The sequence below is a fragment of the Macaca thibetana genome, chromosome 13, assembly GCF_024542745.1.
Source record: "Macaca thibetana thibetana isolate TM-01 chromosome 13, ASM2454274v1, whole genome shotgun sequence".
Taxonomy (NCBI): Eukaryota; Metazoa; Chordata; class Mammalia; order Primates; family Cercopithecidae; genus Macaca; species Macaca thibetana.
In genome coordinates, this window is record NC_065590.1 from 93,061,224 (window position 1) to 93,085,843 (window position 24,620).

The 24,620-nt window shown below is 36.3% G+C and overlaps 1 protein-coding gene across 1 annotated transcript in view; it reads right to left on the bottom strand.

Annotated features, from left to right (window-relative positions):
- LRATD1 (LRAT domain containing 1) overlaps positions 1-24,620 on the bottom strand; it is a 912,369-nt gene that overhangs the window by 492,199 nt on the left and 395,550 nt on the right. The window lies entirely within an intron of this gene.

Consider the following 24,620-nt stretch of genomic DNA (forward strand, 5'->3'; position numbering starts at 1 on the left):
GTTGATGTGTGAATAGTATCTATGATTTACTGTTTATAAAAACTTATTTTAGACACTCTGAGCTCTAATAGTGATGAGATGATTACAATACCAAACCAATACTTATTTCACAGACTTTATACAGAAATAGTCATGTACTTTAGACATGCCTACCTATCAATGCTAAAGCCAATGTGCTTTAAATGGAGATTTGCTTGACGTTAGAACCGCGCCATATTTCTATGTCTTAAGCAAAGCCAGTTTAGAAAGAAAATGAAAAATATAGTGCTAAAAATACTCTATGCTCATCCTCTTCATTTTTTTACCATGTTATTTTCAAGGATAAAATACCAATTTATGAAAGAAAGATATTCTGAAGTAACAATTTAGGAGTGCTTTATTCATATATTTTTGTTTTAACATCAAATGCTTGAGGAATGTAAAATGAAAGCAAACTGTGGCTTTGAAGTTGATAACAGAAATGAAATTTAAATTCATAGCATTTATCACATAGTGGATAATGAATATATTCTTGTTAAATATAAGTCTTTCATTATGCTGGTTCTAGTGAAGGAGATTCTTTCTAGAATATCACAGTCCAATAGTACTTTCTGTGATGCTGAAAATATCCTGTACCTGTGTTGTCTAAAAATGGTAGCTACTATTCAGTACCTATTGAGCACTTGTGGCTTGGGCTAATAAGAAACTGCATTTTTAATTTTATTTTAGCTAACTTATATTTAAATGTATACAGCTACATAAAACTAATGGCTACCATATTGGGAAGCACAGCTGTAGTAGGCATAAATCTTAAATAAATGTGATGTACACATCTAGAGGAACTACAAAAACAAGAGCAAAGCAACCCCAAAGTTTGTAAAAGAAAAGAAATAACCAAAATCAGAGCTGAACTGAAAAAAAATTGAGACACACAAAAAATACAAAAGGTCAATTAATCCAGGAGTTTTTACTTGAAAGAATAAATAAGATTGACAGACTGCTAGCTAGACTAATAAAGAAAAAGAGAGACAATCCAAATAAACACAATGAGAAATGACAAAGGGAAATTACCACTGACCCAACAAGAATATATTAAAACAAACAAACAAACAAAAACCTCAGAGGCTACTACAAACACCTCTATGGACACAAACTAGAACACCTAGAAGAAATGGATAAGTTCCTAGAAACATACAATCTCCCAAGATTGAACAAGGAAGAAATTGATTCCCTTAGTAGACCAGTAACAAGTTCCAAAATTAAATCAGTGAAAATAAGCCTACCAACCAGAAAAAGGCCAGGACCAGAGAGATTCAGGGCTAAATTATACCAGATGTATAAATAAGAGCAGGTGCCATTTCTACTGAAACGATTTCAAAAAACTGAGGAGAAACTCTCCTTAACTCATTATATGAGGCCAGCATTATCTTAATACCAAAACCTGGCAGAGACACAACAACAACAACAAAAAACTTCAGGCCAATATCCTTGATGAATATGGACGCAAAAGTCTCCAACAAAATGCTAGAAAAGTGAATCCAACAGCACATTGAAAAGATAATCCACCATGATCAAGTAGTCTTTATCCCTGGGATGCAAGGTTGGTTCAATATAAACAAATCAATAAATGCAATTCACTGTATAGACAGAATAAAAAAGCAAAAAACCACATGATTATCTCAATGGATGCAGAAAAGGCTTTCAATAAAATTCAACATCTCTTCATGTTAAAAAAAAAAAAAAAAAATACACCCTCAACAAACTAAACACTGAAGGAACTTACCTCAAAATAATGAGTCATCTATGAGAAACCCACAGCCAACATCAAAATGAATGGGCATAAGCTGATGCATTCCCCTTGAAAACTAGAACACCATTCCTATTCAACATAGTACTGGAAGTCCTAGCCAGAGCAATCAGGCAAGAGAAGGAAATGAAAGGCATCCAAAAGAAAGAGAGGAAGTGAAACTATCTCTGTTTGCAGACTATATTATTCTCTACCTAGAAAACCCCGTAGTCTCTACCCAAAAGCTCCCAAATCTGATGAACAACTTCGGCAAAGTTTCACAATACATAACCATTGTACAAAAATGAGTAGCATTTTGTATACACCAATAATATCCAAGCTGAAAGCCAAATCAAAAATGCAGTTTCATTCACAATAGCCACAAAAAATAAAATACCTAGAAATACAGCTAACCAGGAGGATGAAATATCTCTATAGTGAAAATTGGAAATGAGTCACACTAACATGGTGAGTGTGGACAGAAATTGTGACTTGTGTTTTGGCAGTAGAATATGGTAAATGTGATGGATGTTTGCTGCATGTTGAAAGGCCAATTTCACTGATGTTGGAGACACTTCTTCTACTAGCAAAGAAGATTCTTTAGAATTTAGGGACTCATTGTCCCCTAGTTTCATCAGAGTCTTCCCACACATCTCCATTTCAAATTACAGGATCCTATCTTTCTGAACTAGTCCCCATACATTAACAATAGGCACTCAGTGAAGCTGGAAGTTCAAACGGCTTTATAATTTGGTCAATCTTGGGATAAAGTTCTGTTTTTAATTTTCAGCAATTATAGCCCTGTCACTATAGGAGATAAACCTTTCTTTTTGGGTATACCTAGTAGCTCTCAGGTCATTTTGATAGAGTGCATGAGCTGAACATTCAAATCCTTGAGCTCATACTTTTCTTTCACCACTGTAGCCAACTATATTAGGAGCAACCAACCAATGCAATTACATTCCATACCTTACAAAAAATGTTTAAATGTATTATATACATAAGTTACTTAACTCCTTGAGTCTTATTAATGCTTGAGTATCCAATGCAGATATTTTGTGAATCTGTATAAACAGTTCATTCCATGAATTATCAGTACTCTCTTTACTACTAAAAATAGCCATTAGCACTTTAATCAGACTAGCCAATTCCAGACACTACAGAACAAATTTAGCCAATATGTACTTATAAAATTTCACCCTATCCCTACCTTAATGCTTTTCCCTTCATGCAACAAAATTTGCATATATTTCTCCTTCCTTGTACAAATGAATACAAGCTCGTGTGTGTGTGTGTGTGTATTTGCATTTGTATACACACACTTGGGATTTTTTTACAGAAATAATAATATTAATATACAGCTCAAGCCTGTAATCCCAGCACTTTGGGAGGCCGAGACGGGCGGGCGGATCAATCAGGAGATCGAGACCATCCTGGCTAACACGGTGAAACCCCGTCTCTACTAAAAAATACAAACAAAAATAGCCGGGCGATAAAAAGGAGAATTTTTTCTAAATTTTTTCTAAATAATAAATGAACATACAAAGGTATAAATATAAATTTTCTCCTGATTTCATTGTGTTTACATATATGCAAACTTATATGTTATTATATGATATAAGTGCTTTATATGTGATTAGGGTGTTTAGTGTATCACTTTTTTGGTTTTACTTTTTTAGTTTTGCTTGTCTCATTCTCTCCTCTCTTCCCCATCACTCATGGAATAAATGCCCTCACTTCTTATACATGTGAAAATCTGACATCTGTTACCTGTTCATAAATCATAAGTTTGCATATACAAAGTTTTCATATATATATATGTACATATATATGTAGCATTTCTTTGTAGTATGCTGTAGAAAATTTATTTAAATTTAATACGGTTCTCTGTATATCATTGTTTATTTACTCCATATTAGCTCATGAAAATTTCTCCGAGACTCCTGGGACAGTTGCAGTTCCACAATATGCTATTTAATAGCTGCATGATAGAGTCTATTTTTAGATCTAAGTATATTCAATCAGCATTAATTTTGTTGTGGTATTTGCCTTAAAATTCCCCATAAGCATATCTTTGTGTTCCAGACTGGTTTAGCAAACAGATTCCCTAGATTCCCAGCAAATTTTGCATAGAAGGTATATGCAGTTATTATTTTAAAAGCACGGCTGTATTGTTTTCCTGCCATGGGGCCATCCCAACTGAGTTCCAGTGACTAAGAATCAGAAATGAGAAGTCATCACAGTATCCTTTGTGAATTCCTGTTAGTCCTATGAACGTTATAAATTAAAGATTTACTCTAAGTTTGTGTGTGGGTTTACAGCAGGAATAGGTACCTGGGTTAGAAACTGACTTCTGGAAGTGGGATGCTGCAGTATTGAAAACCTAAATATGAGGCATTCGTTTTGGGACTTGGAGATGGGCAGAATCTTGAAGGATCTTGAGGCAACTCTTATTGAAAACTGGAAAACTGGAAGGGCTCTAAGGTTCCCATTAGTAGAAACTGGAAGGCAAGAAGACAATTTTTATTGGACATTGGGGAAAAGGTGACACATATAATATGGCAGTGGAAAGTTTGTGAACAAAATCCCTACAATGAAATGGAAAGCAAAAACGCTATCAAATTATATTGCAAATCTGAGATTCCCAGGAAAAATGTAGAAAAGGCCCACAGGTAACTTCTAACTTCCTATGCAATCATAGAAAGATGAACGAAAAAAGAAACTGTCAACCTTTAAAGTATAATTTTTAGAAAATATAAAGCATTCAGGATGAGATGCATTCAAAACTAAATTGTTTCTCATCTCTAATATCTCCTGGAAAAAGACTCTCATGGTAATGAATAATCCCAAAATAACTATCAAATCTATGATGTTACCTCGTAAAACAATCTAAAAGAGCTTCTGTAACACATTGCGTTGACACCACATACCTAGCACAGTTTCTAAGGTGTTGAGGGTCATGGCTTTTAAAACTTCTCTCCTAGGGAATAGGACTTCTAAGAAGCTTAAAGGAATGTCTTGTAGATTCTTTCAATTTGACAAAATGCTTTTGGTATCATAAAGGCATTGTCCTATGATAGCTTTAATCTCAGCCCAAGGTATAGAGATGTTTGTCTCAGAGAAACTGTATATGAACCTCGATTTAATCAAGCCAACACCATTATAATTCATAAAAATTGGCAATTTAAGATAAATGTAGTAGCTGAAGCACCATTTGCTTGAAATAAAAAGGATAGAAAACAATCAAAATGCAAGAAGCCCCAGGAACCCCAACTTCTAAGGACAGGAGCTGAATAAGAAAATAAAACGCAACAGCACACACAGGCCACTTTCTGGGAGAGGCACTAGGAGAGCAAAGAGTTTTCCTGCATTTACTGTCTCTATGGGAGGCATCCTTAGGGGAAAGAAGGCAAGTGATCCATCTAACCTCCTTACCCATTGAAACTCCACTTAAATTAAGTAGTGATATTTGTTAAGAGGAAGAGTTCTTTTCTATAGAATGTCCTTAAGTAAGGTTTACTTACAGTAAATAAATTCAAACTCAATGAGGTGCATTCCTTGAAAATTGTCACAGAAGCTCTATACCTCTGTGTAGTATAAAATGAAGACATTCATAACTCAACTTTTCCCTGCTGTGTGAGATAATAACCTGCAAAACTCCACTTTGAGATTTCATCTGTTATTCTGAGATGGAGAGTAAGTATCTGGCAGGAGAAGCAAGGGCCTGAGGAGCCCAGCGGGGTGTCTCAGATCTCTCTGTTTTACCTGAGCCTTTACATGCCTGTATTCTTGAACTTCACAGTAAAGCTTGATTTCAGGTATATTCGTTTGTTAGGGCTGCTGTAACAAAGTACCACTAACTGGGTGGCTTGAAGAACAAATTTATTCTCTCAGTTCTGGCGACTGGAAGTTCCAAATGTAGATGTCAGCAACTTTGGTTTCTTCTGAAGGATATATGAGAAAAACTGTTCCATTTCTCTCTCCTAATTTCTGTTGATTTTCTGGCATTTTAAATTCTGAGCCTTTTTTTCCTTTCTGTTTTTGATTTTCAGTCTTATTATTTCCTATCTTTTACTTATCTTGGCTTCATTTACCTTATATTCACTTTATTTTTTCACTTTTTTTCCTATAAAATGTAAAATCTTAGGTTTTTTATAGTATAAGAAATAAAAAGATATACTCTTTCTTTTTTAATATTATAAAGCTATAGCTCCACAGATATTTTGTGTTCTGTTTGTTTGTATTCAGTTAGAAATATTTCTAATTACCCTTGTATTTTTGACTCATGAGTTCCTTACAATGTGTTGTTTAATTTCCAAATATTTGCAGTTCTACTACTTATTGAAGCAGTTCTACTGGCTTACTGAAATTAATAATTTAGTTCCACTAAGGTCAGTGAATATGTCCTCTGTATTTCCATCCTTTTGAAGTTTATTGACATTTTTTTCAGTGCTAGCAATTGATCTGTCTTGGTGAATGTACCATATGCAACTGAAAAACGTGCATTTTGCTATTGTGGCAGATAATTTTCTACATCTATTAATTAGATTAAGGTTGTTGATAGTTTTGTTCAAGTCTTCTGTGGTTTTTTTTTTTTTTTTTTTTTTTTTTTAAATCTAGCTGTTTGAACGATTGCTTAAAGTATTAAAATCTCTTTCTGATTGTGGAATTTTTTACTTCACTCTTTTAAATAGTCCATTTTTGCTTTATGTATTTAGGAATTCTGTCATTAGACACACATATACATTTTTAACAGTCTTATCTTCCAGACGAATCATCCCTTGTATTATTAAGAGACCTACATTCTGAACAGAATGAAGTCATAGTAATCAGGGCTATGTGAACAATTGAGACTGATAATTGAGGCCATCTACTCCAAATGAGATTTTTGTAATGTTTTAGCATCATTATATATTTTGGTTTTGCTGATATGAACCAGACTACTAATAGCATTAATCCACAGTATTTATTGAGCATCTATTATGTGTTAAGATACTAAGTGATGAGGATATATCAGTGAAGTAGTTTTGGAAAATGCCTGCTCCTGAACTTAAAATATAAATATATCCTAATTTATTTATAAATTGTATGGCAATTATTTAGTGGTATATAAAATCATCTATTACTATTTTGTATATATGTTTATATACATGTATATATAATAAATATATATATGCATGTGTATATATACCTGATATATAATATACATTACATGATATATATTATCTGTATATAATATATATAACATATATAACATATGAGTATATATTATATACATGCATTATATATAAGTATTATATGTAATACACAAACAGATGAATACACATGTTTTGCTAAATTTATTGCTCATGAGTGTTTTGTCTCCTTTTCTATTACCTTGAATCCTGATTCACTTGTTGTCTGGCTAGAGCCTTATAAAGATTTTTTTTTCTTAAAATACATGTTGTGGATAATATATTTTAACAATCTTTACATAGTCACTTTTTTTTCCCCACTAAGGTTAATGCTATCTTTACTGGGTTTAAGATACTGGTTGAAGTCATTTCCTCTTCAATTCTATAGTTCTCTGTTCTGATTTCTATGAGAAGTCCATAAGAAATAAAAAACACTAGTCAGATTTTTTTTTTTTTTTGCTTTTTGGTAAATATTTTTTATTGTTTTAAAGATTTTAGAATTTTATTCTTTGTCGTAATTCAGGAAATTTACCATCATAAGTCTAGATATTCACTCTTTTGTAGCAATCCTGCTTAGACTTAATGGGATCTCTCAGTATCCTGATTCAGATCTTAGGAAAAATTAATTCAGTTACATTATCATTTACTATCTTTCTTCCATAAGTTAAAATGTTTATTTTGTGTGTTACTAGTATTTGTGTTAGGTCTACTGAATTGATGCTAAAAATATATCATTTTATTCTTCATCTCATTGAATTTTACTTTCTCATTTTAGTTGTTTCTTTTATTTCATAACCAAGTCCATTAATTCACATCTTTTCAAGTGACCAACCGTATTCTCCTGCAACGTGTCTATTGACATTATATCAGGAAATTGTATTTGTTTTGTGTCAAAGGTGCTTTATTTGGTGTATACACTAGTTAAATCTTCCTAAGTGCTCTTATTACAGCCGGAGTTCTGAGTGTGGCATCCATCCTTCCTGTCTCTGACTGTTGGCTTTTCTTCAGTGTCATATTGTTTTCACTTGTTATTCACTGAGGCTGATCTTCTGAGATGCCTTAAGGGACTGCATTGCCAAGGCTTCAGTAGACACAGCAGCCTCTGTCCCCAGAGGTCAGTAGAGAGCAGGAAGCATTGCAATCAGTTCATACTGCAGGTCCAGAGCCTTTCTTATATTCTTCTGCCATGAATCTATAATGGCACTTATTTCAAAGACTTTTCTGATTTTTTCTAGAAGTTTTCCTCTGTCGCCCAGGCTGGAGTGCAGTGGCGTGATCTCGGCTCACTGCAAGCTCCGCCTCCTGGGTTCACGCCATTCTCCCGCCTCAGCCTCCCGAGTAGCTGGGACTACAAGCGGCCGCCACCACGCCCGGCTAATTTTTTGTATTTTTAGTAGAGATGGGGTTTCACCGTATTAGCCAGGATGGTCTCGATCTCCTGACCTCGTGATCTGCCTGCCTCGGCCTCCCAAAGTGCTGAGATTACAGTCGTGAGCCACCGTGCCCGGCCTTCCAGAAGTCTTTATTACCTAGATACAGGTGTAGAGAAAAGAGGTGTTTGCACTTATTCTGAACTTGGATTTTGCCTTTGAGTTTGTTGGAGAGAGAGCAAGTTCGTGCAAATGAGGCTATCTATGTGGTTAAAGTGAGAAAGATCATGAAACCAATCCACAGAAGGAAGGAAGAAGCGAGATGTTTACTAGGGACAAAACAATAATTAATATGCAATCAAAAAGCAGACAAAATGTAGTAATTTGATAAGAACCCAGAAAGGTTGCGATGTTTCACTTCTTTGTAAATATTTGTAGGAATAATACATATGTATTCTCTCAGTGAATCAGTTCTGAAGGATGGCAGGAAAGAGAACAAATGGCCCACGTGTCTTAGTTGGCAGTGGGTTCAGAGGAGTTTATTGCAAGGTAGTGATCCTGGAACAAGGAGAAGCAAAGAGAGCAATGGCATGCATTTCAAAGGATTATTTTTTTCTTTTGAAGTTGGAAGATAACATTTTTAAAGGCAAATGTTGAAAAAGGGAGAAGGGAATGAAGTGTATGAGAATGTGCAGCCTGGCAGCCTCCTCTGAGGGATGCACATTAAGTTATCATCTTAGGGGAAAGAAGGGTGTGAGCGAGAAGGGTGCAGGAGGCATTCAGCAAAGAGGATGCGTTTGCATGAGAGTTTCCTTTTTTCACATACTTGCATTGCATGGAGTAGGGTTTAAAATTTTGTGACAGAGAAGACATTAAGTCAAAGTTATATTGAGTCTCTAGCTTATGGTGTTACTAAGAAAATAAGAATTGCGTGTGACAGTGAGCTTATTTCCAGGTACAGACACACCTCAGAGATACTGTGGGTTCAGTTCTAGACAACCACAATGCAGCAAGTATCACAATAAACTGAGTCACACAGTTGTTTTGGTTTCTCAGCGCATATAAAAGTTATGTTTACATGGTAAGTTGCCTATTTAGTATGCAATAGCATTATGCCTTAAAAATAAACACATACCTTAAATTAAAATACATTATTGCTAAAAAAAATGCAATGATCATTTGTATCTTCAGAATTGTAATCTTTTTGCTGGGGAAGGGTCTTGCCTCAATGTTGAGAGCCTTGCTCTGGATTAGGTTTTGACTTATGGGAATATTGTGGTTGGCTTAGTCTTGTATCCAGACCAATAAAATTTTCATCATATCAGCAATAAGACTGCTTTGCTCTCTTATCATTCCTGTGTTCACTGTAGCAGCACTTTGACTTTTCATCAAGCCCTTTTCCTTTGCATTCAACAACTTGGCTAACTATTTGGTGCAGATGGCCTAGCTTTTGGTTTCTTTCACTTTTTGACATACCTTCCTCACTAAACTTGACAATTTTGACTTTTGATTTAAAGTGAAAGACGTGTGACTCTTTCATGTGAACACTTAATGGCTATTGTAAGGTTATTAATTAGCCTAATTTCAATATTGTTTTGTCTCAGAATAGGGAGCCCTAAGGAGAGGGAAAGAGATGTGAGGAATGGCCCATTAGTGGGGAAGTCAGAACACATAATAATTATCAATTACGTTTGCCATCTTACATAGACTCAATTCATGCTGCCCCAAAACGATTACAATGGTAACATCAAGAATCACCGATCAAAGATCATCATAAGGCATCTGATAATAATAATAATAAAAATAAAAGTTGGAAATATTGTGAGAGTTACCAAAATGTGGCACACAGACTGAAAATAAGCACATGATGTTGGAAAAATGGTGCCCATAGACTTGTTCAATGAAGGGTTGCCACAATCTTCCATTTGTAAAAAACACAGTATCTGCAAATAACAATAAAGTGAAGCCCAATAAAGCGAGTTATACCTGTATGTATTTGGCCGTTTGTGTTTGTATGAAAGTGTAGGACGTTCTAAGAAAAGTATGGGAGTAAGGTTCAGTCATTTCTGTGGCTTCTAGTTTATTTTCTTAGAGCATACCTATTTCTCACTGAATTCCTGCTTATGATCTTCAAGGCTGTAGAGATCAGCTCGTAAAGAAATGCACAAAGAGAGAGAAAATAGTTTCTGAGTATATTTCTAAAACGTTCACATTATGTAAAATGTAACACAGACTTCTTGGAAGGATTTTTTGCTGCCTGGAATACCCCTTAGTGAAATCCTCATTTCTGCCTATTTCCAGAGGGAAGCAGTACTCACTGTAGTGGTTTGAATTATTTTAAACCACCCACCGCAGCCACCCTGCTACCCCTCCCACTGTGGGTAGAGAATGCTTCTCACACCCATTAAGGTTGGGCTTTGCCACGTGACTTGTTCTAGCCAGTGGACTTTTAGTAGATGTGATGTGAGCAGAAGCATTAGGTGTGCTTGCACTATTTGGCTTGACTTTTTTGCTTTCGTGATTTGTCACAGAAAAGCATGCCTCAAGCAGCTGTTGATCTTTTAGCCAAGCCTGCAATAAATGACCTTGAGCTTTACTCTGCTCCGAGCCTTGCTGACCTCCAGTCTAAATCAGAGCTGTCCTTACTGACTCACAGATCCGCGAATAAAAAAGAAAATAGCAACTTGATATTTTAAGACATTGAGTTTTGGGGCAGTTTGTTACACAACAAGATATGATTAATAGAATGCAATTGTCAAGTAAGTTAAGTGCTGAATAGGTCACTTGTTACTTTATTTTCCACAGACCGCTTCTCTTTTCTTATTTTCCCTTCCTTTCTACTTTTTGCTCTTCTATATTCTCTTCTCTTTTCTTTCTCTTTTTCCTTCCTTCCTTCCTTCCTTCCTTCCTTCCTTCCTTCCTTCCTTCCTTCCTTCCTTCCTTCCTTCCCTCCCTCCCTCCTTCCCTCCCTCCCTCCCTCCCTCCTTCCCTTCCTCCCTTCCTTCCTTGCTTTCTTATTTAAATGCACATACTGATTATTTTTTAAGATTATCTATCAAAAATATATACTATTCTCCTTTCAGTAGTATCTCTTTGAAATATTTGTTTGTTTGAAACTCAGTAGCTCTTCTCCCTTAGTTTTTTTTATTACTTTGCATCTCTGTCTTTTCAATGTATTTTTTTCAATAAATTTATTTTTAATTGATAAATAATAACTATGTATATTTACAGGGCAAAATGTGGTGTTTTGATCCATGTATGCATTGTAGAAAAATCAGAAGTGGTGAATTAACATATCTATCATATTATCAACTTACTGTTTTATTTTGTGGTGAGAATGTTAAATATCTATTTTTATAGCAATTTTGAACTATGATGTTACTATATTTTCTAATTATAAAATTAGAAATAATTATTTTAGACATTTGTAAGGTACACAAAATAGAAAGAATATTTAAGTTTATCTGTAATTACACTTAGAGAAAGGGGGTTTTAATTTTTGGTTGTCATTCTCTAGTATATTATTTCAGGATGTATTTCTTGTTTATAAAGTCATTGTTTATATGGAGCAAATTTGTTTTTAGCTCCTCCACATAGTTTTGCATTCTGATTTATAAATTAATATATAATAATTATTTTCAACATTATGAAATTTTTAATTTTAAATTCTTTAGATTCTCTCACAAGGCCTCACCATTCTAGTTGCCCAATCATGAATATACAGCATATTCCTTTCACCTTTCATTCCATCATCTCTGCAGTTTTACATTCATCACCAGTGTTTATTGATTGCTTAATAATGTCTGAAAAAAGAGCACGTATTTTTGCCATAATAGATAATTTGATCTCTGCATACAACCCAAAAACCCATTATCCTTACCTTCGTTTTGTATGTGAGAAAACTGAGGTTGAGGAAATTGATTTTATTGTCCAAGATCTGGAGGTTCTTATGAGTCATTGTTGTACAAAGAAGCCAGATATCTTGATGGTTTGCTCTTTTGCCATGCTGTAGCTGCCTCTACTTTGCATGCCTGTAAACTCACATCTAGTTAGAACTTTTGGTTCAGTTTCAGCCACAATCTTATTTGCCTGAACAACTCATCCATCACCGCCATTCAAGGCCCCCAGCCATGGACCCAACTGACCTACCAAGACTGCACAGGGCATGAATGTTACCATCCATATTAGGCAACCCAGTCTGAAACTGTGGTAATCACCTACTCTTAAGTGAATGCAATGCCTTGGAGGAGTTAGGGATTCCTGAGTTATATCTCATCTCGACTATTTAAGACAACTGAACTCCTTAAGAATGTCTACTGTGGTCAAGTAGAAAGTATGTAGAGCTTAAACTCAAAAAGCCCTCAGAACTGATATAGAAGATTCCGTGGAAAAGAGTCCTGAGACTCAGCAAAGATGGCTGGGCCAATGTGATGCTGCAAGATAGTGGTAAAGATGGTTAAATATCTTTGCTTCTAGATGGACAGTACAACATTCTTTCCTCCGATAGTTGAAACATAATTTGGGGTTCTATTCTGCCTAGGGAGCTAGCTTATTGTGGATTTAACTTTTTGCTCTTGGCATTGTTCTTCATGTATCTTCCCCCATTAGAATTGTACAATAGGTTGACTTTATTTCTCTCAATTGAGTCCAAACAATTAATCTCAAATGTGTTTTGATTGACAGATAAGAAATTTGAACCCTTGACTCACCAGAAATATTTGGTTATGTATTTTATATAAGCTAGATTTATTTGTTGTTATAATAGATAGTTTTAAAAACCTAGACACACATCTGAGGTGGTGTTTAAAAATTCTTGTGTTTCAGCCTTATAGTACTGTTAAGATTCTACATTTCTATTCAGAAGACTTGTGAGAGGGTTTCAATTCAGGACAGTTTAAAATTGTATTTAATTAAAATTCTACCTCACTGTTAATTTCAAAGGAAGACAGAACATGCTTTCTAAGAATATCTTATCTACTAATCAATTCCTTTCCATTGCCATATGTATAAAAATAAGGATGATATTTTAAATGAATGTGTATGCAATAATGCATAACAAGTAATGTGTAACAATCTGCAGAAGTGCAGGTTACATTTTGCCTCCCCTGGGATGGTAACCGTTGGCTTGCTTTGCTATTGTGAAGTTTAAATGGACAGTAGTCTATAAAATAGCTAGTCTAGGGCAATGACCAGCCAGTGTTGATAATAAAAACAGCAATTCTTTCCTGTTTCTTTTTCACTCATCTAAAAATATCCTCTATTCATTAAGTGACACCTCTAACTTTTTTCAGATTGGGAAATATTTATAATGTTATTGAACGGATTTGTGAGCAAGTAATGTCAACAGCTAATTCTTTGTCTATCTACAGCCTGGGATAAAAAGAGTGGAATATGTAAAATAGATATTATCAGGGTGCCAACATTACAGTGATGCTTCAAAACTATTAATTAAACAAGCTGATTTAATTCTTACCATAAGCCAAGCTCTACGCAAGAGAGCCCATACAGACACATGGAGCTCCAAGGCAGGTAGGTCATGGTGACTACCGTGGAGCTGATCTTTAAGGATATTTCCTTTACCTTGTATATCCACAAACATCTCCCTTGCGTCTATTTTTCACAAATGCTACCCTGGTAACTCATCAGTAGTATTTTCTCTATCAAAACTCAGACCTTCATGAGCGTTCATGTGGCCTCTTAGAGCTGTGAGGCCGGAGTCTTGAGATCTTAAGAGATGTGTGTGTGTGTGTGTGTGTGTGTGTGTGTGTGTGTGTGTGTGTGTGTGTGTGTGGAGACTCACTTCATTTTTCCTTGTCCCTCCCGCATACAGGATGCTTTTCCATAATAACTGTTAAGGGGCATCTTGTAGGAAATAGTATTACCAAAGGTCCCCCACATACTCTATTCATTATTAGGGACTACAACAGAAGGTGTGAGAGGTTGAGTGGCTCTATAATGGGCACCAGGGCTTTTTTAGAACCAAATGACAGAAATGAATTCACCTGTAATATTGCTCCCTTCCCTCTGAGCCCAGCCATCATGAACACAGCTCCCCTCTTTGGAAAAGATTGAAATCTATGTAAGTGCCTCAATGTGCTGTGCTCTGTGGGTAACACTGAGCTGCGCGGAGCATCCGTCAGTTCCACCCTGCCTTTTCAGCACTGCCTTGGGCTGTAGAAATCCAACATCCACCACAGAACACAGCTAAGCCTGTCAGCACATCCACATCTTCTATAAGCCCCAGACTTGGATCTCTGTTCTGAGCTTATGGAATCATGAAGCTCACTCTACGAGGTGAACGCTGATGGATAAACACTTCTATAAATTATCCAGGAGAAACTCCAATCTGTGGATGATCTCTTCTTATCTCTCATGCATTTATTTATGTCAATGCTGCAGAAGCAGAAGGCTGTATAATCCGACAGCATACTGGTTTTGGAAAGGTTAGCTCAAAAGTTAGCAGAAAACTCTTCTTCACCTGTGTTACAACTTATTTGTTGAATGCTTCCAAAGATTTTTTTTAATCTCCAAGTTTAAAAATCGTATTGAGTGTTAGGAAGAGAGAAAGAAATTAAGAAAGAGCAAAACTAATGCTGTGTGTTAGCCTATTCTGACGTCTCCACATCTTCTTGGTATGCAAGGGTGATGGCCAAATGTGATAAAATGACCCCAGGTGGCCCCCGCCAAGTATGTATACCCACACACATACTTTATATAGTAATTTTTTTTGGGGGGAGGGCTACCCCAATGTAGAGGTGGATAGATTCCTGATGTGATGTCAGGGACATAAAATGAAGCTCCATTCTTATTTTCTTTTCGACTTTTTATTGATACCTAAGATCTCTTTAGCAAGTGGCAAAGCCTTTTGTTCTCTTATAAACAATGACAGTAACAAAGCAATAACAGCCACACTGACTTAAAATAAAATCATTGTTGTAGAAAATCATATTTATTGACATGATTTGGATGTTTTGTCCCCTCCAAATCTTATGTTGCAGTTTGATACCAAATGTTGGAGGAAGAACCTGGTGGGAGGTGTTTGGGTCACAGGAGCAGATCCCTCATAAATGGCTTGGTGCCCTCCCCATGGTAACAAATGTGTTCTTACTCTGTTAGCTTTCACGAGAGCTTGCACCTCCCCCTCCTCCCACCCTGCCCAGTCTCTTGCTCCCTCTCTCCCCATGTCACATGCCTGCTCCCCTGCTGCCTTCCGCCATGATTCTGCCTTCGTGAGACCTCACCAGAAGCCAAGCAGATGGCAGCATTATGCTTCCTATACCGCCTGCAGAAGCATGAGCCAAAATAAACCTCTTTTCTTTATAAATTACCCAGTCTCAGATGTTCCTTTATGACAATGCCAAATAGACTAACACATTCATCTTATTTTTTTTTTTTCCACATTATATTTTAAATGAATGTTAGGTAATGTCTTAGTCAGTTGGGCTGTGATATGGTTTGGCTCTCTGGAATGACATGGTTTGGCTCTGCGTCTTCAACCAAATCTCATCTGGAAATGTAATCCCCATGTATTGGAGGAGGGGCCTTGTGGGAGGTGATTGAATCATGGGGGCTGACTTCCCCCTTGCTGTTCTCATGATAGTGAGTGAGTTCTCATGAGATCTGAAGGTTTAAAAGTGTGTGGCATTTCCTCCCTCTCTCCATCTGTCTCCTACTTCACCACAGTAAGATGTGCTTGCTTCCTCTTTGCCTTCTGCAGTGATTGTAAGTTTCCTGAGGATTCTCCTGTTAAGCCTGAAGAACTGTGAGTTAATTAAACCTCATTTCTTCATAAATTACCCAGAGACTGGGTAAAACTCCAGGTAACAGGCTGCTGACTTCTCATTGTATCCTCATTTATTGAAAGAGCAAGCTAGCTCTATGACCTCTTCTTATAAGGTCACTAATTCCATTCATGAGCGTTCCACATTTATGACCTAATTATCTCTCAAAGATCTTGGCCACAAATATCATCACATTGGGGATGATATTTTAACATAGGAATTTTGGGGGAACACAAACGTTCAGTCCACAATAGGTACCATGCTTTTTAAGTTGTATTTAACTTAAACCTTATGACAAGTATTTATATAAATAGTTTACATTAAATCAAATTAAATATCAAATAACAGTTATTTAACATTCAACTATAATTGTTAAATAATTTAAATAAAATTTAACTAAATTTTAATTGATTAAAATAATTTAATTGTAATTATAAATAATAACTAATATTTAATTTGATTTATTATAAACATTACAATGCCATTTTTAGCATTTTAATTTTACTGTTGATAAAACTAATGCTGAGAAAGGCTAAGCTCATTGCCCAAATTAAAATGCAAACACCTGTCTGTCTTACTCCAATATTGTTTTTATTTCATTATGATACCTTGCTCTCAACTATAGCCCGGGTATAAGCATGCTTTTTAGAGAGGAAAAGTAAAGCATACTTATCAGACAGTATAGTATGTTTTCACTTGATCTATTTGTTTAAAATATTTCCTTTGATTATTTTAGAATTCTAAATTTGTAGACTACAGAACCACTAGAACTTAGCTAAATTATACTACATAATCCCAACGAAATAATCTCCTCTTCAATGACTGGGTAAAGAAGCCAAAACAAACTACTCAGTTTTGCCATCAGCCAGCCATTTTTCCTCTCCTCTCTCTTGCCTGTAGAAATAAAGGCATTCTGAACTTGAAAAAACCATAACTTCCCTCTTTTTCTGAGATACATGAACAGGGAGCTTGAATACAACTCTCAGTGCTCACACTCCTTAGTAACTGGCAGGGGTCAACGCCCCCCTCCTTCTGGCCTCCAGCAGTGAGATCTTGGAGCCTCAGCTCTTGCAGCCTGAATCTCTCCATCTGCAGTCTATCTGCATCCCCAACACAGCTGGGCTCTGCTAGGCAGGATTATTGCCAGTCATCTCCAACTCGCCAAACCTTCAGAAGGGCAGCTGGGACACAAGAACTTTCCTGGGAATTTCCTGGCCGCCAGCTCAGATACTGTATCCTTGTTTGCTGAGCTAAAACTAGTAAAGATTGGCAAAGATAAATTAGCAACAAATCCATGAGGATTCCATGTCTCATCCGAACATTTGCCCAGCACTGATTCCAAGTAGCATTCAACTTTGTCTCTAACGAGCTAACAGATGTGGGCATTACCAGAGGAAGTTAATGTGGGATTTTTCACAGAGCTGGGATTGGATGAGTTTCTTCTCTAAACTTTTTTCTGGAGCAACAGAATAGAAAATGTCATTCTAGTTTGACAGTCAACTCGAGAGAACATTGAACATTTTTTTTTTCCTTTTCCTTGGTTAATTTCTCAAGGCCAGATGATTCTCTAGCCTGTATTTGCCTAGAACATACCTGGAGGCTAGCATGAGGCACAATGTTCTGTCATTTATAGCACGGGGCTTTAGGAAAAGACATCTATTCCTGGTATGAGATCCATTACCTAGGGCTAATCAGACACTTAGCAAACTGCCACAGCTATAAAGTCCGGCGGCTCTGGAGGAAAAGCTGAGCAGGCCAATCTCACTGCATGAATGGGTGCCAAGCTTGTGTACATATTTTAGGCATTGTAAGCATGGAGAAAGGACTTATATGTTGAATACCCTTATTTGGCTGACACATCACACTCATTAAATTTTCAGATAAACCTATAAAGAGAACAATAATAATAGTTAAGAAAAATAGTGAACATTTATTGAGTAGTTAATATATGCCAGAAACTGTGCTTAAATATTGTATGTATATGATTACATAATAAAATCTACCTATGGTGTAGGTATTATAGGGCCTGCTATACAAATGAAGAAACGGAGACTCAGCAAGTCTGCATTATTTTAAAGTTCTCTCATACAGTAAATAATGAAATAGCCATAACATTTAACTTGTAATAAAGTAGAATGGAAGAACACAGGCTTCAGAGGCAGGTGGATGAAAGTTTGAACCCCTGCTCTGCTGACGTGTAGTAACAGCTGCTTGATGAGCTGTTTAACCTCCCTGATTTTCAGTTGTGTCATTACGGATGTGTGCTAAACGGATACTGAATGTACTTTCCAGGGATAAGGGAAGTAAAGTGCCCGTTGCACACTAGGCATTCAATAAAATGGTTGCTTTTTGTACTCTTTCTATGACTATTCACTTCAGGCAGGGAGGTAAGACCCTTTTTCAATATTTTCTGCCCCAGGAATGATTTAATTGAGATTGGTCTGAGGTCTAGGATTGGAGTGGCAGTTATGGTTGGGAGTGTAACAGATAGTTATAAGAAACAGAGCAGCAAGAAATGAAAGAATACAGAGAGGTTGGAATTCCCTTCTTTAATGGGTAATTAAATGTATTATTTTAGGGTTACCAAGGTGATGGCATGAATTCTCACTAGATCCTGCCCTTTGGGTAACTTAATCTAACAACAATTAAGATTTCCTGTTTCTTCTGATATTATCATATAAGGGTACATTGTTAGAATATACTTGATGTTTGGTGTGAAAGAAAAGAGAAGTTCAGGATGCTGAATTTTGAAGAGTGGAACTCCCTAGGGGGAAAATAAAAAGCCTTCAAAGGGAATAGTGATATATTATCTATGAGGTAAAAAGCTTTTGATAAAGTTGAGCATATTGCTCAGAACATAACATTCTCCAGTTATTTGTCCAAGGTATTTTATCCTGACAGAATTTCTTTGTTGGGAGAAATAATCTGGGTCCTTCTACTTTATTGCTCACTATGTGAGCAGAAATTATTAATGTAAATAATCTTTCCCAATTGTAGACTAAGCTGTTTATATAAATATTTTAACTCCAGATCCAGGTGATCTGTGCCATTGCCCAGGGCAGATGAGGAACTGAGGCTTGGCGAGATTATTTGTCCTTCCCATGATCATGCAATTAGGAAATGTCAGAGCACAAGCAACTGTATGTGGGACTCCAAGTCCAAAATAAAGTGTTTGTATTTCCAGGTGGAAACATGTTCTTATGATAGCAAATGTATCATATATATGTACATATATACGGTATTTGAAACATTTACTAGTATTTTTTATTTTATACACAGTTTATTATACTAACCATTAATATATAATACAATGAGCTAAACCCATTTAACTGGTTTGACTCATACTCTTAAGCACTTTGCTAAAACACTGTCTGTGAGTACTACATTAAGAACAAATTTGTGGGCCGGGTGTGTTGGCTCACTCCTGTGGTCCTAGCATTTTGGGAGGCCGAGGCAGGAAAGGTGCTGGAGCTCAGGAGTTCAATATGAGCCTAGACAACATGGTGAGACCTCCTTCTTTATAGAGAATATAGAGATTGGCTGGGCATGGTAGTGCGCGCTTGTGGTACCAGCTTAAGGGACTGGCATGGGAGGATTGCTTGAGCCTGGAGGGGTGAAGCCTGCAGTGGGCTATGGTTGTGCCACTGCCCTCCAGCCTGGGTGACAGAGCGAGACCCCATATCAAAACAAAACCCAAAAAAACTGTGATCATAAAAAGCGCCGTAAACACCAATTTCAAACTATGCCACTCTATCTTAAATTTTCAAACAGCTATGTGCCTAAAACTACAAGATTAAGTTTAGAAAAACAATTTTCAGTTCTGTTTGTTGCTCACATGCTAATTAACTGTATAACTTCTGTTTGCCACGTGAAAGGTTAAGAAACTAAAGTTCATTTTCGAATGAAAAAAATACTTCCTCCCAAAATGCTGGAATTACAGGCATGAGTCACGTGCCCCACAAATTTATTGCTTCTAATGTGGCTTTATCTTTATATTTATTTTACAGTTGACTCTTGAACAACATGATTTTGAACCGCACAGTTCACTTATGTGGGGATTTTTCTCCCCAGTAAATACAATTAACCTTCCATACTGGCAGGTTCTGCATTCCCAACGAAATGCACATTGAAACTACTGTGTTCCCAGGCTATGAAACTCATCCCTGTGGAGGCCTGGCATTTCATATCCAGAGGTTCAGAAGGGCTGACTGAGGGCCATGTGGATACATGAATTTTGGTAACTACAAGTGGTCCTGGAGTCTCCCCACCTCACTCTACTGTACCGAGGGACAACTGTATTTTTCTCTTGTTTCCTGCACTCTGCCACCAAAAGTTGCCTCTCTTTATCTTCTTTTTGTCTCTTACTTTATTTATTCTTGAACATTATCTTCAGATAATGTAACTCGTCTGTAATATTTCTGAGGCCATAGAACAAACCATTCTGATACATGGCGGTCTCCTTTCTTCATTTCTTTGACTCCTATTTCCTCCATTATTTACATGCATAAGTTTTATGCTACAGCTTTGGTCATTTCTTAGTTAAGGGTCATTTCCATTTGGGTCACTTCTGTTGAAGAATGCCCTGGTAAGTAAAATGAGGACAATTTATCATTTTAAGCTGAGCCTGTATACTTGAGTGTTTTTGATAAAATATATATTTTGTGTGTGTGCCTTGAGCACTGTCTACACCTGCGATCCAGAATTTTGGCATTATGCACAATGAAATCCCATAAATTATAAACTCTCTATGAACTCAAACTAATTGTCTTTACATGGTGTGTTTCTTTTCACCGTGCCAAACTGCCGTATACATTGGTCACATTATTGCTATGAATTTCTAGAAAAACCATCCTGCAAGGTTCATTCTACAGATTAGGATGCTGATAATGGCATCAATGGGATACATAGGAAGAAGTTACGGAAACATATCAAAGTGTCTTATCAAGTGGCACTTCTGTGGTGGAATTGAAAATGGTACCCACAGCTGGGCGCAGTGGCTCACGCCTGTAATCCCACCACTTTGGGAGGCCGAGGCGGGCAGATCAAGAGGTCTAGAGATCAAGCCCATCCTGGCCAACATGGTGAAACCTAATCTCTACTAAAAATACAAAAGTTAGCTGGGCATGGTGATGTGTACCTGTAGTCCCAGCTACTCGGGAGGCTGAGGCAGGAGAATCACTTGAACCTGGGAGGTGGAGGTTACAGTGAGCTGAGATTGTGTCACTGCACTCCAGCCTGGTGACAGAGCGAGCCTCCATCTCAAAAAAACAAAAAAGAAAAGAAAAGAAAAGAAAAAGAAAGAAAATGGTACCCACAATGAATTAAAATAAAAACAATTTTTGGAAGGAGACATATATAGAAGGGGTTTGGGGAAATAGGGATTGATAGCGGTGCTGTAAATCTTTCAGAGTTTCATGTGGTTAGAAGTCAGATAGCTGTGAGAGATTCAGCTGGGCAAATTGAAGCTGAATAGAAACAGTCTTGTGTTCACCTAGGTCAAATCCAAAAAGGTTTCCTGGTCTTGTATATAGGAAGAGATGCTGTTATTGGATTATAGTGTTAACATTATCAACAACAGATTATTCCTTCACAACAATAGGAGATCTCTTATTAGAAGGAGACAGCTGGTATCTATGTTTCTGATAAGGATAAAAGGCAGAGGAGTACATGGTAATCATAGGTTATTAAAAATTCACATTGTTAGAGATTCCTGCAGTCATTGCACATTTGGAAATAATTAAAACGATTGTCACCTTGGAGTCCCAGTAGCTTGTCACTTCAGCTGGCTACTCTAGCATCAAATGTACACCTAACAGCTGCTTCTCTGGAACTGAAAAAAAAAAAAAAAAAAAAAAAAAAAGGAAGGAAGGAAGGGAGGGAGAGAGGGAGGGAGGGAGGGAGGAAGGAAAGAAAGCAAGAGAAAGAATGGTATGCATTCTTTATGATTTTTCAGTGACAATCCAGGGTTTTTCATTTACTGGGTAATATTTTTCACTCAAATATGTAAATGTTTGCAAATAACACCCTATGAATATATCTCACATTTACTATAGCATCGTAATATAATAAAAGCAATTTTTAAAAGCATATTTCATATGGTATCTTCGTATGAAAAGTACTCCAGGGTAAAAGGCTATAAAATTACTTCGTGCCTTGATGTTGTTGTTTTTTTCTTACTACTGCTAATTCTCAGTTTTTATCGAGAGTCTGTTTTCCTATAGCATATAATAAACATGTTTACAACACTTTGCATCTTTTAAACAACATCGGATTAAAGTACATAAATAAATATAGAATGAGGAGCACAGGTGTTTTCTGATTCAATTAGCGCTTCTTTATTCTAAACTGTTTTCTTGACTTGCAGTCTCTTTCTTAATTCAAAAGATGAAAATAAACAGTTGTTTGGCTATTAGGGGAGCCCATGGAGGGCTCATTAGCTGGGTTCTAATTGGGTTATTTCACAAATCTGTCACTCAGGATTGAAGGTGAACCTGACGCCAGCAGCAAATGAGTGCACTGAGGGCTATGAAGTGGAATGACTGAGAGTACTTACGAGGAATATGGGGGAATGAGATGAATTTAGGACTAATGAAATGCACTTTTAATATAAAAAAAAAAAAGAGGTAGGAAGTCAAATAGTGAGGCTGGTGTTTGGAAAGAGTGATTTAGTTTGATTCTCCCTCACTTTTCCTTTATTTTCTTGACTGGAAAAAAGCATTTAACTAAACAAATAATGCTTCAGGACGTGTCTTGCCATCCCACCAACACCTAGATGTTTGTGCATGTCTGTATCATTTCAGGTAACGAATTAGACCTTGATTGTTTTACTTATCCCCTTCCCCCATTATGTGTGGCATATCTGGCAACCAGGGCTATCTCTCACTTAGATACATTGTACATTTACCACAAAGTAAGTTACCAATTAATGCTTATTGTGTCAATGAACCAATCAACCAATTGGCGAATGAGTGAATGCACTCTCATACTTGAGACCTTTCCTTCCTTTTGGCATTCCTTTATTTTTATTCTACTCCTGGCTACATCTTATTAACACTTCAAGGAGCAGTTTAAAGGCTAACTTCACTATGAAACTTTTCAACCATTCTCCAGCAAGATAGAGATAATAGCTTCATCTTGCCTCCTCAAAACACACAAGTAACATTCAGTATGTGACAGTATTCTCATACCCATTATAGCCCAGTATAATGACACATTAATGTACCTATTCCTCAGGAAGATTATGGGATATTTGGAGCATGGAACTAAGTACTAATCATATTTTGGGGCTTCTCTGTATTCTCCCCAACACTTGAGTTGGCACATAAGAAGTGTTACATAGACATTTGTTACGTTATGGGATATTTGGAGCATGGAACTAAGTACTAATCATATTTTGGGGCTTCTCTGTATTCTCCCCAACACTTGAGTTGGCACATAAGAGGTGTTACATAGACATTTGTTACGTGAATTATTTGATCCTTAACTAGGGATGGGACACAAAATATTCCAATCAAAGTTATCGCAAAATTCTCTTAACTCAGTGCTAATTTCCTCTTCAGATGGCATTGTTAGTTATGACAGGATCAGTCTTCTAGCCTCAGAAACCAACAAAACCCAAAACTTCTATTATATTTTATTATATATAAAATATATATAAAATACATATACATATTTTATTATATATAAAATACATATAAAATACAATACATATAAAAAATTTTATATATAATAAAATATAATAGCAAATTGAGATAATAAAGCAAGATAGCTACAATAAAGATAAGCTATAATAAAGATTAAGCTATGATTAAGATAATATACTTAAGAAAAATATATCTCTCATGTCAAGAAACATAACAGATACCTTCCTTGGAAAGCGGGTACCAAATCCTCAGTCAGCTCAGCTCTGGAACAGGAAACAGGGCGATGTGGCCCAGAATTCAATGACTGTGCAGGCGGCAGACAACTTGACACCCCCATGAAATCAGGAAGGCAAGGGAAAAGAAGAGGAGAAAGTAATACATTTATAAAATAACAATAACAAATCATAACTATAAAATTACATATTCATTAGGTATAACATATTCATAAACTATATTGCATACGTGAAACAATATATAGGTCATATAGAGATTACACTTTTTAAGATAAACTCTATAAAATGATCATAAAGCATTTTAATTTTTTTCAGAAAATGGGAATAAAATCTAGGTAATTATATGACCTTATGTGAGTTGAAACTTAAGAGAGATCATTAAAATAATAAAAATGCAAACCTTAACTTCCAAATCAGTAGAGGAGATAATAAAGACACCAAGAACTGGTCCCTCCAACACCAGTAATATTTGTTTGACAGAGGATCTAAAAATGCTACATCAGGGATATCAGCCGATTTCTTCCTTCCCTTTCTTCATTTTTTACCCTAATCCAACCTACCATCACTTATGACTGCTTTGACAGCCTCCCTTCACCTCGTTGATAAAGGAGGAACCCCATCCCTAAAGTGCACGATGGCCAAATCCACAGCACC